The sequence below is a fragment of the Nannospalax galili genome, unplaced genomic scaffold, assembly GCF_000622305.1.
Source record: "Nannospalax galili isolate Female #2095 unplaced genomic scaffold, S.galili_v1.0 scaffold800, whole genome shotgun sequence".
In the NCBI taxonomy this organism is placed as follows: Eukaryota; Metazoa; Chordata; class Mammalia; order Rodentia; family Spalacidae; genus Nannospalax; species Nannospalax galili.
In genome coordinates, this window is record NW_008347125.1 from 70,075 (window position 1) to 83,787 (window position 13,713).

Consider the following 13,713-nt stretch of genomic DNA (forward strand, 5'->3'; position numbering starts at 1 on the left):
AAAATAAAATATTTTTTAAAAACCTAAAAAGTAGATGATAACACCTGTGAGAAGATGTGGGCTGTTGGATGAGTGAGGTGACTCGTGGTTATCAGATAATTAAAACTATTAAGAGAGGAGCTGGGGAGATGGCTTGGTGGGTAAAACACTTGCCACACAAGTGTAAGGATCAGAGTTCAAATCCCCAGCACCCACATAAAAACCTAGTAGATGCATAATCTCAGTCTTTGGGAAGCTGAGACAAAGGATCATTGATGCAAACTGGCTAGCAGATTAGCTGTGTCACTAAGTTCTGTATTCAAGTGAGAGACTGTCTCAATAAATACAGTAGAGAGCAATAGAGAGTGCCCAACATCAAGCTGGGACACACACACACACTCCCATTCACATGAACAGGCACACACATGCATACACACCACACACACATGCCAAAAACTTATTGAGTCACATAAACTGCTTCTATTCTCAAGGACCTCTGTTTAATGGGTTGGTGCATAAGTTCATTAAATATAAACGCCACAGCCTCTTGACTTTGGTTTCCAGGTAAAAGTGTGTTTCCTGCTCTGAATCATCCTTAATTCAGCTCCATGAGCTTTCCATCTGTTTAGGTAAAGTGTGAGAAAGAATTGCCTGAATCACATATTTAATATGGTATGATGGACGCACATGGCAATAAGCAAGGTCTTGCCACAAAGGTCACACTCATATCTAGAGGGGAAAATTCTGCTCTTACTTTAACATTGATCTAATCTCTTGTGCCAAGGAAAGACACCTCCATCTCTTCCTATTCAAATCTATTATTTCCAGTTTAACACTTGCAAATATGCTCAGCCTTTTTAGACTTCCTGCTCTACCCTGTCTCCTCTGAAATATGCTACCTGGTTGAATGAGGGAAAGCGCGTGACTTTAAGGTTCACAGGGAATGCCTGTTTCCTCTTGGTACCTTGAAAGAAGTTGGATCCCTTTGACCCTCGGGCATTTTCTAGTAATGTCTACTGAAAAGTGCCTGATCACTCCTAACCCTGTGAGATCATTATGCAGAAACCAACTGAAGAAGTCAATGGACACAGCCACTGGTTGCCCTCAGAAAGTTGCCACGAGGCTACTTCTTTTTCCAGAGCTCATCCCATTTCCCCCATCTCCTGAAAACTACCACAGGCTCCCTTCTCCAGACATCCTCCTCCTCCTCTGTTTCTTTTCCTCCCTCTCACATCAGATGTGGCTCAAGTCCAAAGCAGTGTTTTGAAAATGGAAACACACAGCCCAGTCTATCCAGATGATTTTAAGGGCTCCCTAAAGACTCAGGCAAGAGTAAAGCAATATGAAAACTAATTGCCCTATTCTGCCCCCTGTTCACAGCGTACTGTCATCAGTTCTAAGATACACATGAACTATCTTTTCACCTTAACAGTCTCCATCATAGACTTCTGTAAGAATTTCTCCTCTGTGCTAGCTGCATGGGCATAACCTCAATGAGTATCTCACCACTGCCACCACATATCCTCACTGCAATCTCCTAGGCACACTTGTAAAGTTTGCTGATAACATAAGGAAGGTATCACACTCTGGCTTTAACTTTTTTTTTCTTTTTTGAATTTTTGCAATTTTCATTGAATATAATTTGATGGTATTTAGATCCCTTCTCCATCCCTACTTCCCTTTATTGCCCCCCACCCAATTTATTGTACTCTACTATACACACACACACACACACACACACACACACACACAAAGGTCTATGGAGTCTCCAAATGTCCATCAGTGCGGGTCCATCCACTGGTTAACTGACCAAGAGTCCTGTGCTTGAAAGAGACTGTCCCTGCCACTCCCAGCGACCATCTGCTGCCACAGTTTCCTTAGGTGGGGTTAGGGCTTCTAACCTACTTCCTCATGTCTGTGCTAGGATTTCTGATCACAGAATTTTGGCCTCTCTTAATGAACAGAGCCATTCAGACTGCCCTCTTTAAACTTTTTTTCAGCTCATAAATCCAATTTTTTCATTAGTTTTCCTTCTTTTTTATAATAGCATTAATGCTATTATCAGTCCATTAAAGCTTTTATAAGTCCGTTTTGAATTTCACCTGAGTATCTTTCTATCTTTCTATCTGCTCCTTCATGGAGCAGAAGTGCTTCATTTTAATATAGTTAAAGCAAATAATATCTTTTCCAATAAATTTTTTGTTTTTGTTTTTTGAAACAGGGTCTTCCTATAGCCCCAGCTGGCATGGAACTCACTATGCAGACCAGGCTGGCCTTGATGTCACAGAGACCCACCTGCCTCTACCTCCCAAGAGCTGGAATTAAAGATATCAGCCACCACGCCTGGCCTGATGAATTTTTTGAAAAGTCTTATGCCATCTCTTGGTCACAGAAATATTTTCTTTTATTAGCTTCACAGTCTTTAACTTTCAGTGATGTCCTAATTCACCAACGTTACCTCCATATACAGTGTAGAGGGTCAATTTTATTTGTCCTGAAAGAGCAAGATTTTTTTTCCAATGTCAAAATAACCAGTTCCTTAATCCTTTAAAATAAATATTCATTATTTTTATTTTATGTGTATGTTTTGTCTGCTTGTATGTAGATGCACCATGTGTTTACAATGCCCGTGAAGGCCAGAAGAGGGCATCAGATCCTGTAGACTGAAGTTTCAGGCAGTTGTTAGCTGCCATGTGGGAACTGGAAACTGAACTCATGTCCTCTGGAGGAGCAACCAGAGCTTGTAACTGCTGAGCCATCTCTCCAATCCCCTTTCATTCTTTTTAATATATGACTTTATCGTTAGTTATCTATTTAGTACTGCATATACACAGAAACAGTTATGAGCTCTTTTCATTTGCACTGACGTATTTAATGTGTTTGTTCATTAATGAATAATTTTTAAGCATAGCATTTTCTAGTGCCTTAATATCTGCTATGGTAAATTCTTCCTCTGTGTTCTTTCTCAAGTATGGATTAGTTATTAAAGATTTCTATTTTTCTAGACAAATTTTAAAGAATTTTTTAATTCAAAGAAAACTTTAGCAAAATTTTAACTGGTTTTTATTGAATGTGTTGATTAGTTTGAGGAAAATCAGTGCTTTTACTATATCTACTTCAAATCTATGCTTTTGTGCGGAGGAGTGTTTGCACGTGTGTGTGTGTGTGTGTGTGTGTGTGTGTGTGTGTGTGTGTGTAAGTGCATGTACAGCGGCCAGAAGTTGATGTTTGGCGTCTCACCACCTTTTTTTTCTTTGACAGAGAGCGTCTCATACAGAACCTAGAACTTGTTCTGGCTGCAATGCCTAGCCCTAAGATCTTCTCTTGTGTATGTTTCCCAGCCCTAGGATTACAGGCACACTGTCAGTCCTGGCACTTCTACATGGGTTTTAGGAATCCAAATTCATGTCTGAGCCATCCCTTCAGCTGAAAATCTTACATGTTTTTACTGCAGATTTAAATATTTTTCCAGAAAGAAGACTGTCTTCTTTGTGAGACTGATTCCTAGAAGTGTCTTCATTTTGGATGACATTATGAATAGCATCTTAGCTAGGTGTGATGGTTCACACCTATTCTCCCAGCACACAAGAGGCTACAGCAAGAGAATCTACAGTTCAAGGCCAGTCTGAGCTATGTAGTGAAAAGATGCTGTCTGGAAAGAAACCAAGCCAACCCAAACCAATGACATTTATTTTGATTTTTCTAGTTCAAAATTGCTGGTATTAGAAAATACAATTGATTTTATAAAGTGGTCTTATATCTGAAACTTACTAAAGTTTCTTTTCATTCTAGTGGCTTTATCTTAATTTGAGTTTCTCCGCCTGTGGCCATCTTTTTCTCTAGATCACCCTGCATGGCACTAGCATACTGGGGTCACTGGCACTGCAGCAGACATGAAGGAAAGCTCATCCACAGTCTCTCTTTTCCCTCCTCCTGTACCTCAAGGCACTTAGAATAGGCACTGAAGAAATGTTTTAGTAAAATTAAAGAAAGCCAGTAAACAGCTGGGTGTGGCAGTGCTCACCTTTAATCCCAGCACTTGGGAGGCAGAGGCAGGCAGATCTTGAGTCCAGCTTGGTCTCCATAGTGAATCCAGGCCAGCTTAGAGATCTTGTCTCAAAAAAGACCGCCCGTCCCCCAAAACAAGAAAAGAAAAGAAGCCAGTAAACCTTACATGAAAAATCCTCCACCGTTTTGTTTTTTTCTATTCTCTTGCTTGACTTGGGTTCTCTTTTAGCATTTTCATTTTCAGGTTTTGAATTTTATAAAATTTGTGTATATTTGACCCCTATAACCTTAGAAAGTTTGCCCTTTCAATTTCTACATGCATAATGGGGCTTAACAGAAATAGCAATTCAACTAGCTTCCTTTGAATCATAGTAGGGTCACTCCCATCACACCTTTCATATTTTATACACTGTTATAGGATAATATTTTATTTGCACTTTGTATTTTGCCGTCTTTATTTTATAGAGCTAGTGATTATGTGGTTGTTCCATTTACTAAATTCTCCTGTCACTTGCTTCTTCCGTCACATTCCTTTCTTCCACATTTAATGTTAGAGCAATTTTCTCATTAAAAATGGCTAACTGGCTCTTATACTCTATCTGCCCCCTCTTCTTCAACAATCCCTGAGCCTTGTGGGGAGGGGTGTAACACAGATGCCCCATTTAGGGTTGAGTACTCCACAGTGTCTTATTCTCTGCATAGTTGTGGGTCTCTATGTTATAATTATCATCTATTGCCAAAAGAAGTTTCTCTGACGAGAGTTGAGAGATGTATTAATCTATGGGTATAATAATAAGTCATTAGGAGTCATCCACTTGGCAGAATAATAGCAGCAGGTTCTCCTCTAGGGTCTATGACTTATCCAGTCACAGGTTCTTGGCACTGATAATGGTGTCAGGTATGGGTTCCATCATGTGGAGTGGCATTAAATCCTATCTGAATGCACAGACATGACCATTCTCAAGCCAGACAAAACCCCAGCATGGGGTGTGGGGTGTCAGTGGGCATGAAGTCCCCAGGTATGGAACTATTTATTGGCAATTGATAGCTGCTGGGAGAGGGAGTCAGTTTTCTTAAAGTTTATAAAGTGTAGGTCGACCACAATCCAGGAGATGGACACACACCCAAGAGTATTTGAGCAACACAAATTGGAGTCAGAGGCCTTTAAACAAAAAGAATAGGACACAGGTCAGGCGTGGTGGCATGCGGCTTTAATCCTGATACTCAGCAGGCAGAGGCTGGTGGATCTCTGTGAGTTCAAGGCCAGTCTAGTCTACATAGTGAATTCCAGGCTAGCTATGGCTACACATTGAGATCCTATCTCAAAAAATAGGACAAAATTGAAGGGGTTGGGAGGTGGGGGTGAATCTGGGAGGAGATGGGGGACAAATATGATCAAAATACATTGTATGAAATTCTCAAAAGTTAATAAAAATATTTTTCAAAGAATGAAGCCATGGTTACACACCTTTAGTCTCAGCACTCGGGAGGCAGAGGCAGGAGGATGTCTGCAAGTCCAAGGCCAGCCTGGTCTGCATAGTGAGTTCCAGGACAGCTAGGGCTACAGGGAGACCCTGTCTCACAAAGACCAAATAAATAAATAAATAAATGATGATAGATAGATAGATAGATAATAAATGCTAATTTCTAAATTTTCCAAAGATTTTGCTTAAATTTCTTCATTTGAAAAACTTTTTTTAAATGCCTTTAAGTTATAGTTTAATTGAGTATATTGGATTTTACCATGCTTTCTTATTTGTTTACTTATTCGGTTTTTTTTTCATTTTATTTTATGTGTATGAGTGTTATGCCTGCTTGTGTCTAAGTGCACCTGAGTCGCGTAATGCTTGTGGAGAGAGAAGAGGGCATTGGCTCCCCTGGAACTGAAGTTATGGAGAGCTGTTAGTAGCCATGTGGGTGCCAGATTCAAACCCGGGTCCTCTGCAAAAGTAGTCAGTGCTCTTTACTACTGAGCCATCTCTCCAGCCCCTTTTTTTGCTTATTTATTATTTTTTAAGAGGGTCTCATCTCACCCAGGCTAGTCACAAGCTCACTCTGGCCCTGTAACTGATCCTCCAGCCCCCACTTCATAAGGACTGGGATTGCAGGTTTAGCCACCAGACCTCACTAATAGCCAAGTTTTTAAAAGACTTTTATTCTCTCATGTGGTCTCTAGTGTTGCCACATAGAAATCTGTTGTCAATCTGATCTAATTACCTACCTTCATGTGTGATCGTCTTCTTCTGTTCATTTTGGAGGTTTTCTTTTTCTTTCTTTTCTTTTCCTTTTTCTTTTGGTATTTGGCAGGTTGATGAGGCCAAGTCTCAGTGTGGGTTTGTTTATTTGTTTTTTTCTTCCTTGGTGTTCACTACCACAAATTCAGATCTTAGCTGGATGGTTGTTAATCTGCTCTGAGTTCAGCTGAAACATTGACATGTGAGTGATCACTCGCTTCCCACGATGAAAAACAATACCAACTGACTACATGGTTGTCATTCCTTTGGCCCTTAGCAAGGTTCAATAAAAGTACCATATGGAAGATTTCTGGGTGGCCTGTAAATCATAAGTCAAAACGTCACAAAACTGAGAGGTACGCCATTCCAAAATCCCCTCCCTCCACCCCTGATAATTAATCACTCCATCCTTACATCCTGGGTTTGAGCAACCCAAGTATATTTTTCCTTCTCCAAAGCACACCATCTTTTCTTCCACTATCTCTGACACTTGCCTCAGTGATTACACCTTTTCTCAGGTCATGGAAGGCATCTTCTCCATTTCACCCACACTTTCCCTACCGTCTTAAAAATGTTTTCAGGTTTCACACTTTCTAAAAACTAAAAACTCTCCCTGTCCTTTCCTGTCCCCACACTCATCACAGCTCCTTCTCATCGGCTCACCCAAACTTCCTGAAGGAGGGAGGTATCCCTCATCCACCCCCACACAGCTCTCATCCATCAGAGCCCAGTCTTACTCCGGCTGCTTCTCCTGTCATTTACTGAAACTTCTCCAGGCAGACTGCTAATGACTTACTGACCTCCAAAAACAGCAGTCTTTTCAGGACAAATCTTGTCTGGGTGCTCTGAGGCTTTGGATATGTTTCCATAATTCCTCTTAACTTTACCACACGGCATTCTGTTTTCTGGGATTGCTTTTCCTTGGATGGCTTTCCACTCAACACTATAATACTATAATACCTCCTTCTGGCTTCAAATGAGGGGGGTCAGTGGGGTACCCCAATCCCCCCTCTCGTTCCTACTTCCAGGGCTCCAACTAGTACTTAGATGTTGAAGACTAAAATATCTACCTCTAACTCCAGATCCAGCTTCCAATAACTTAAATTGACATATTTAACTGGATGCCCCTAAAATATCTCAAACTTAATCCAAACAATTCCTTTCTGGCTTTCTTTTCTTTATATCCCTATTTTGATAAATGCCATTGTTAGTGCCCAAATTTAAAGAAGAATAACTCTATTCCAATGTTGTCCCACTAGAATTTGCTCTGATGATAGAAATGTTGTCTGCCTTATCCAGTGTGGCAGTACCAGACACATGCCCAACAGTGTCTCCAAGGTCTTGCAAACTGTACTACCTAAAATATTTCTCCTCTGTCTTTGTGTTCTCTGAATTTCTACTCACATTAGAAGAACCGTGTGAAAGGCACCCCCTTACTTACCTTCCTCCTGAGCGCTGGTGGAAAGGTTGATGCCAGTTTCTTTGCACTTCTCTTTTTTTTTTTTTTTTTTTTTTTTTTTTTTTTTGGTCTTTTGAGACAGGGTCTCCCTGTAGCCCCAGCTGGCCTGGAACTCACTATGTAGACCAGGCCAGCCTTGAACTCACAGAGATCTGCTTGTCTCTGCCTCCCGAGTGCTGGGATTACAGGGATGCACCACCACGCCCAGCTTGTACTTCTCTAGCAATGACAGTTACTTCTCACAGCACTCAGCACGTTTCCTGTACTGTGCCTCACACAGGGCCAGAGCACAGAACTCTTTCACTCCCTACATGAGAGTGGCTCGGCAGTTAAGAACACTGACTGTTCTTGCAGAAGACCTGGGTTTGAATCCCAGCACTCACATGGCAGCTAACAACTATCTGTAACTCCAGTCCCAGGGGATCCGACAGCCTCTTCTGACCTCTGCAGGCATTGCACAACATGGGTGCACTTACCTACATGCAGGCAATACACGCATACACATAAAATAAAAATAAATACATTTTTTTAAAAAGAACCAAAAATACATCCCCTGAAAAACTTGGGTACCTGCTTTTTCAGACAGTTGAAATTATAAATCTAATTATTTTTCTTATTGTGTTTCGGGGCCATTGATTTTCATCTGTAGGAAAATACAGCTTTATTTTTCTGTGACTGGGTTTAAATAAATATCATTTACTCTCCTTGCAACATAATTCCTCTGATCCCCTACTTATCTATGTGAAAAATGGGAATAATAATTGTGTGGAACATTAAGTGTGGGAAAGAATAAAAGACAGAGGAAAAGAGGGAGGAAACAGTAAGCCACAGGTGGGAAGACTCTTGTCTAGCCCTCCCCAAGTGCTCACAGTGACACACAGATGTCAGTCATATCGCTGACCTGGAAAGAAGTTGCATTGATTTAAGAAGCACTGTATGTTTTCATCCTCTTGTATTTTCTTCTTCTTTCTGAAGAAAGGTGAGCTGTAGGTTAATTCCCAGGCATTACTGGGCCTCATCAGAGTTAGTCAAATATGAGACATCCCTCAAACCCAACTCAACAGTCAAGATCTGAGTACACATTTATGCAAATGGTTCTGGAGCTGAGTTTTACCAGAGGACCATAACAACACATCAATTTGTCTGGAATAGTACTCTGTATCTGATGGAGTTTTAATGCAGATTCAACAAAATTTAAATGTGATAATCCTTTTAAAGCGTTTCAGTCATAACAGCCCAGTACATATAGCTAGTCATGATTATTATTTATGGGATTTGATAATTCTGCATGCTCTGAAACTTCAATATTTTAAGTGCTGAATCATTATGCTTATTTATTTGAGAAGCATTCCAGAGACCATGTAAGAAACTAGAGGGGGGGAGGGGGAATTACAGACACAAAGATGTCTTTTTAAAAAATCTGCTGCTAAGTCCCAATTCAAACTGATGATTAGAGTACAGCAAAGTACTTTGAGACACTCTTGCAGGAAGTGCTGTAAGAACATATAAGGGATCATCTAACCAGCCAGGACAGAGGGAAGTGCTTTTCAGAGGTGACAAACACACTGGAGTCAAAAAAGGCAAGACAAAGAGCAGTCTAAGGAAAACAAGAGACAGAAATTGTTTAACTGGAAAAGAACCTGCAGGGAAAGGGACAAGAAACAAGGAAAAATAGTACAAAGAAATCAGGGCATTTTTGTGAACCACAAAAAATATTTTTTTAATTATGAAAGTAACTTGGAAACACTGAAGGATTTGAATCAGAGAAATAATAAATTTTAAAAACAGCTTGGACTAGGTCTAAGAAGTGTCTTCCAGGGACTGGAGAGATGGCTCAGCAGTTAAGAGCACTGACTGCTCTTGCAGAAGACCCAGGTTCGATTCCCAGCACCCAAGTGGCAGCTATGAACCCTCCTTAACTCCAGTTCCAGAGGAATCTGAAGCCCTCTTCTGACCTCAAGGCATTGCACAACACAGGTGCACTCACATATATGTAGGCAATACACTCATACACATAAATAAAAATAATAAATAAAACATAAAACAAGAAATGTCTTCCAGTTTTAGCATCTGTGATTCAAAAATGTTGAAGCCTCAATTTAATGTAATGACAGAAACATACAGACCCAAAATGAAAGAAACACAGAGGCTGACAATGCTCTTTACAGCAACCCAGGGCACAGGTTGCTGACAGTCTGAGGATAACAGAAAGGTTAAATCCTCAGACCCTAGACTAGCAGAGCTCTGCCACATCTCACATATGCCTCGCCTCAAACATCAGTAAGCTGTGAATGGCTTGTAGCAGGAATACCCAATGGCGGCTTTATGAGCCAGATGTGGAAGAAATACACATCCTCCCTAATAGGTAAAAAGCTGGCAGAGAACAAGCGAATGGAGGATGAGGCACCGAGGCACAGATAAAACTCCATCAAAACAGGGTTTATTAGCAAAGGAACACATGGGACAGATTCCCCTCCAAGCAAGGAAAATGTCTGCCTGGGTCTTGAGCTGGGGTCTTTTAAAAGGGAGGCTTCTGCCTCCTGCAGAAGGCGGAAAGATGTATTTTTTTTTTAAGTTGGGGGTGAGAGTGGGCGGGCAGGACTGTTAAAACCTGTCCTCTTTAGAGATCAAAGGGGAGGCCTGCTGTGTTGGCCAAACAGTGGAGAAAAGTCTGCTTCTCTTGACTTCAAAGACCAAGGTGCTTATCAGCTAGGTTCCCTTTTCTCAGGAGCATGAGAAGTCCTTGGGATCCTGTTGTTGAGGGGGCAGGGCTATCTGAACCTTAACATTCCAGCCTTTTGTGTTATAGGATGGGGGAGCCATTGTCATCTTGCTACTTCCTGCTGGACAGTGTCGATGTGGGAGGGGCTGGATTAGGGGTCGGTCAGACAGCAGGGGTTCCCTCTTCATGCATCTCAACAGGGTCCTCAATGGTTGACAGGCGCTTGTGTACATGTGGAGGGAAGGAAAGTAACAACTGATTAAAACTAGTAGGAGTTAGTTTTTGGATTTGGTCTTGAAAATATCTGAAAAGGCAAGGAGCAATGGTGAGCACCAAGGTAATAGCTCTTTTTCCATTTTTTTCCTTTTTTCTTCTGCCAGGGCGGAACTTGAGAGTGGTGGACTCGGGATTTGTTTTGGGGTATTTTGATAGCTGTTGGAGTGGCTAGAATCAGTGTCAGTTACCTCTCAAAGGCTTATAGATAGGGAGAGAAACAAATTTAGCCATCATTTTATTTTTTAGGCTAGAACAATTGTGGGTTGCCTGTCTTAGCTGTAAGTGGGCACTACAGTATTGTAGACCAAGATTTGAAGTCTTACATCTGAGTAACGTTGTCTCATTAGGAACAAAATCATCAATGAGAGATAATTGTCTAACATAAGAACTTACGTCTAATGTCTGCTTTGTGTAATCCCTTGAACCCTTAAAATATACTGATGACTTTAATTTTGGTTATACTTTCCTTTTGGGTGTTTAAGACCATACTGTTGGCCCAAATAAACCAATTTATTTTTACTCTTAAGGTTGTATGAGGGTTTGATCCACAGGGGCCTCATGGGCTTGGGGGGAGACCCTGGCTCCTCAGGCTTTTCTTTTACCAGTTCAATAAGTCAAGGTCCTTTTTGACCATGGCCAGCTTCACTTGAAGCATGGAGGAAATTTTTCCTCTGTGTTGAACCTCCTCTTTGTAGACATCTGGTGGTATCTTCTTGGCCTCCTTGATCAAGACGGACAGGTAACTCACCAAAGTTACAGGACATTTTGAGAGATACTCATAGTCCCCTGGAACTTAGTCCACCTAGGAGGGCAAGGAGCAAGAATTGTCCTTTATGTCCCTCTGACCAAATCAGTATAGGCCTCAAAGTATGGCTGTTAAACATCCAAGGTTAGTTCCACCAGTCTGGTACTTTTAATGACCATGTACTATGTAGATAAAGCTTGGGCAAAGACCAAAATTCTGATAAACCTTGCCTAGACATATATTATATTCCTTGAGCTTAAATTCTGGCTATTAAACATCCAACAAGGTTAGTTACACCAGTCTGGTACATTAATTACCATGTGCTATGTAGATAGAGCTTGGGCAACATCCTTAAATAAACCTTAACTAGACATCCATAGACTAGTTGACTAAGCTGCCACCTTAGAAATTTCAAGATTGTCTATACATTATCTTTGTCTCATCCTTGTTATACTGTAACAACCCTACACAGACCTTCATCACCTGCCCAGCTTTCTCATTTCTCTGTCAATTCTGGAAATATCCAGCCATCATAATTTTCATACATAAATCCTTCTTTAAAAATATCTCCATTCTCATATCCTTCCAACATCCTCCAATTTTCCATTTTCCTTTTTTAATAATTCCAATTTTCTATTTTCCTTTTTTAATAACCATGAGACACAATAACATTAGCAAACACATTTTTCATCTGTTGTGAGACCTCTTTTCCTGGGGATACTAAGCAATGTTTTCCACCTTTTTAGGTTGTAGTATCAAACCAGTGTTTGATTACATTAAAGTGTTGTGATAATTTTTGTTAGTGGACACAGCTGAAGTCATGAAGATGGTAATTATTTGACTCAGAAGAATGTGGTATGTAGCACCATCTTATTAAAAGAACATGAAATCTCAATTATATACATAAGATGATGTAATAAGTTAATATTACCCATGTACACATTGTGTTTTATAAGTTTTTAGGTAAATCTTTTACCTTATGTAGTTTAGAGAGTGGTCTATGAAAACCTTGCTTTAGGTGGAAAAAAGCAATTGATACATAGTTAAACATTATCAAATTGATGTTTACAACCTCCAGCATAATCAATTAAGGAAAAATGTGCTGTAAGCCTGCTTAGACTTTATAACTGTTGGAGTGGAAGAGATGGGAAGGGTGTCCTGTCCATGAGGGGATGGAGGGACGGGGTATCAGAGGCAGGGTCTGGAATCAAAGTAGAAGTTATATACAGGAGGGATAAATGGGTTATTTGAGCTAGAAGCCAGAATAGGGGAGACTAGGGAATATTTGGCAAGGAGGTGTTTAAGGTTTTGGATATCCTTAAGTAGAGGAGACTTAGGGGAAGGAGAGTGGGTGATGGACTTAGAGTGGTGCTGGAGAGGGGAAAGGTTGTGGTATGGAGAGGGAGTTCGAGTTGGAGAAAGGAGGAGAGCTGGGTTGGGCCCTGGAATGGGAGGCAAGGGAGAGTATAGCAAGGGGAGAGCATGGGGAGGACATGGCTGTGCCTGAGGCTGTGGAGCAGGAGGAGGTTGGGGAGGGGTCCTAATTGAAGGCAGTTCATCGGCTATGGTAGGATCTAAAAGCTGAGGTGGAAGAATGGGGAGGGCAGAGGGGGAGGCCCTGGTGGTTTGGGATCCTGTGAAACTGTCTTAGCCAGAAAAACCTGATGGGAAGAACATGGGACCCAGAGGGAAGGATTAGCATGGAGATCAAAGGAAGCTTGGATGTATGGTAATTCAGACCGCTGGCCTTTACAATAGCAGAAATTTTCTAAATCTCTCAAAATATTGAAGTTTAAGGTTAAAAGTATAGCAAGGGGAGAGCATGGGGAGGACTTGGCTGGGCCTCAGGCTAGGGAGCAGGAGGAAGTTGGGAATGGGCCCTAATCAGAGGCGGTTCATCGGTATGGTATGATCAAAATCTGAGGTGGAGGGGTGGGTGGGCTGTGGGGGGAGGCCCCTGGTGGGTTAGCCAGAAGAACCTGATGGGAACCTGAGGGAGGGACTAGCAGGGAGATCAAAGGAAGCTTGGCTATATGGTAATTCAGACCATTTGCCTTTACAATAGCAGAAAAATTTTAAATCTCTCAAAATATTGAAGTCTAAGGTTTCAGTGTCTGGCCAAACAGAGTTATTATGTAACTCGAACTGAGGCCAGGCAGTAGTGCACAGGAACTTTAGGCCTTTTGGCCTGATTGTATCTGAAAGTCCTAGTTGTTTTAAGGATTTAAAAAGACAAGCAAGAGGTGTGAGATCCTGAGACTTTGAATGGGTGGTTCCCATAGTGACAGAG